The sequence below is a fragment of the Arachis ipaensis genome, chromosome B7, assembly GCF_059453495.1.
Source record: "Arachis ipaensis isolate K30076 ecotype BB chromosome B7, ASM5945349v1, whole genome shotgun sequence".
Taxonomy (NCBI): domain Eukaryota; kingdom Viridiplantae; phylum Streptophyta; class Magnoliopsida; order Fabales; family Fabaceae; genus Arachis; species Arachis ipaensis.
Window position 1 is genome coordinate 25,193,036 of NC_142442.1, and position 3,069 is coordinate 25,196,104.

General features: G+C 43.3%; 1 non-coding gene across 1 annotated transcript; it reads left to right on the forward strand.

The window, feature by feature from the left end:
* The first annotated feature begins 2,684 nt into the window (after positions 1–2,684).
* LOC148550615 (small nucleolar RNA R71) lies at positions 2,685–2,792 on the forward strand. The gene has a single exon (XR_015893946.1). It is a non-coding gene; the product is annotated as a small nucleolar RNA R71 (small nucleolar RNA).
* The last annotated feature ends 277 nt before the right edge of the window (positions 2,793–3,069 follow it).

Consider the following 3,069-nt stretch of genomic DNA (forward strand, 5'->3'; position numbering starts at 1 on the left):
AACTTTCCAGGATCTTGTCTCTTCAGAGGTAATCTCTGCCTAGTCAAGTCATCCAGTTCTTTGATGAGCAATGGAGGTTCATCCTCCCAAGTCTCATTACCAAACAACCTGGCATTTAGCTTCATGATTGCTCCAAGGTACGTAGCCACTTGCTTTTCAGTAACATCTTCATCCTCTTCAGAGGAGGAATACTCATCAGAGCTCATGAATGGCAAAAGTAAATTCACTGGAATCTCTATGGTCTCACTATGAGCCTCAGATTCCCATGGTTCCTCTTTAGGGAACTCCATGGAGGTCAGTGGACGTCCATTTAGGTCTTCCTCAGTGGAGATCACTGCCTCTTCCTCCTCTCCAAGTTCGGCCATGTGAGACGTGTTTATGGCCTTGCAATCTCTCTTTGGATTTTCTTCTGTATTGCTTGGGAGAGTACTAGGAGGGAGTTCAGTAATTTTCATGGTTCTGAAAACTGGACCGGACCGGCCGGTTCAACTGGAAAAACTGGGAACCAGTTACCTATCCGGTCCGGGTAACGTGGAAAACCGTCTGACAAAAAATCGGTGAAAAAACCGGTCAAACCGGTGGTTAACCGGTGAACCAGAAGAACCGTCCGGTTTTTTGGCGGTTTAGTGGTTTGCAACTTCACTAGCCAAACGACGTCGTTTTGGCTTTAAAAAAAAAAAGAAAGGCGTACACGAAAGTCCCAAGCTCCTGACCTAACCCACTATGCCAATTGCCACAGCACTAACCCTAATCTCCCATTCTCCCCTTTCTTCCCCTCTCCAAGTGCATTCGGCGCCAGCCTCCATTCACCCACGAAGGCCACGAGTGCCACCCACAGCCACCCACAGCAGCCGCGACCACCACCGGCCGAGCCCGCCTCCTTGTCGCCGAACGTCACCTAGCCCGCCTCCTCATTCACCACCCACAACCATCCACAGCGGCCGCGACCACCACCGGCCGAGCCCGCCTCTTCGTCGCCGAAAGTCACCTAGCCCGCCTCCTCATTCGCCACCCACAACCATCCACAACAGCCGCGACCACCACCAGCCGAGCCCGCCTCCTTGTCGCCGAACGTCACCTAGCCCGCCTCCTCATTCACCACCCACAACCATCCACAGCAGCCGCGAGCACCACCGGCCAAGCCTGCCTCCTCATTCTCCGGTAAGACTGTTCCTGTCTCCTTTATGCTGCCTTCTTGATTTTGGATTTTGATTTTCTGAGGTTCTGTGAGCTCGCCTGTTCTATGCTGCGTTCTTGATTTTGGATTCAGATTTTCTGATGTTTTTTATTTTGAATATGTTTTGCTGCTTCTGTTTGCTGCTTCATGAATGATGATGAATATTTTTTGCTGCTTCTTATTTTGATTGCTGTTTCATTATTTTCATGATTGCTGTTTTTGATTTTGAATATGTTTTGCTGCTTATGTTAGCTGCTTCATGAATCATGATGAATATGTTTTGCTTCTTATTTTGTGAGATCGGCTGTTTTTTTATTTTGAATATATTTTGCTGCTTCTGTTTTGCTGCTTCTGTTAGCTGTTAGCTGCTTCTGAGGTTCTGTTAGTTGCTTGCTGTTTCATTATTTTCATGATTGCTGTTTTTGATTTTGAATATGTTTTGCTGCTTATGTTAGCTGCTTCATGAATCATGATGAATATGTTTTGCTTCTTATTTTGTGAGCTCGACTGTTTTTTTATTTTGAATATGTTTTGCTGCTTCTGTTTTACTGCTTCTGTTAGCTGTTAGCTGCTTCTAAGGTTCTGTTAGCTGCTTGCTGTTTCATTATTTTCATGGTTTTTTGAAGTTGTTTTCTGGTCTTTGATTTTCTGATTGTTATAGATTGAATTTATATACTTAAGATTATTTTAAATTTTTTAATAATTTTATTTAATATTTAATTAAACTGGTTGAACCCCGGTTGAACCCCGGTCAAACCAGTAAACTATTGAACCAGTGACCTCACCGGTTATTGACCGGTCTGGTTCTCGCAACCTTGGTAATTTTCTTACTCAGCTGACCTACTTGTGCCTCCAAATTTCTAATGGAGGACTTTGTTTCAGTCATGAAACTTTGAGTGGTTTTGATTAGATCAGAGACAATGGTTGCTAAGTCAGAGTGGCTCTGCTTAGAATTCTTTGTCTGTTGCTGAGAAGATGATGGAAAAGGCTTACTATTGCTAAACTTGTTTCGTCCACCATTACTGTTGTTGAAACCTTGTTGAGGTCTCTGTTGATCCTTCCATGAGAGATTTGGATGATTTCTCCATGAAGGACTATAGGTGTTTCCATAGGGTTCTCCCATGTAATTCACCTCTTCCATTGCTAGCTTCTCAGGATCATAAGCTTCTTCTTCAGAGGAAGCTTCCTTAGTACTACCTGTTGCTGCTTGCATTCCAGACAGACTCTGAGAAATCATATTGACTTGTTGGGTCAATATTTTATTCTGAGCCAATATGGCATTCAGAGTATCAATCTCAAGAACTCATTTCTTCTGAGCTATCCCATTATTCACAGGATTCCTTTTAGAAGTGTACATGAATTGGTTATTTGCAACCATTTCAATGAGTTTCTGAGCTTCTGCAGGTGTCTTCTTCAGATGAAGAGATCCTTCAGCAGAGCTATCCAATGACATCTTGGATAGTTCAGACAGACCATCATAGAAGATACCTATGATGCTCCATTCTGAAAGCATGTCAGAAGGGCACTTTCTGATCAATTGCTTGTATCTTTCCCAAGCTTCATAGAGGGATTCTCCTTCCTTCTATCTGAAGGTTTGGACTTCCACTCTAAGCTTGCTCAATTTTTGAGGTGGGAAGAACTTTGCCAAGAAGGCATTGACTAACTTTTCCCAAGAGTTCAGGCTTTCTTTAGGTTGTGAATCCAACCATGTCCTAGCTCTGTCTCTTACAGCAAAAGGAAAAAGCATAAGTCTGTAAACTTCAGGGTCAACCCCGTTGGTCTTGACAGTGTCACAGATTTGCAAGAATTCAGCTAAGAACTGATGAGGATCTTCCAATGGAAGTCCATGAAACTTGTAATTCTGTTACATTAGAGAAACTAATTGAGGCTTA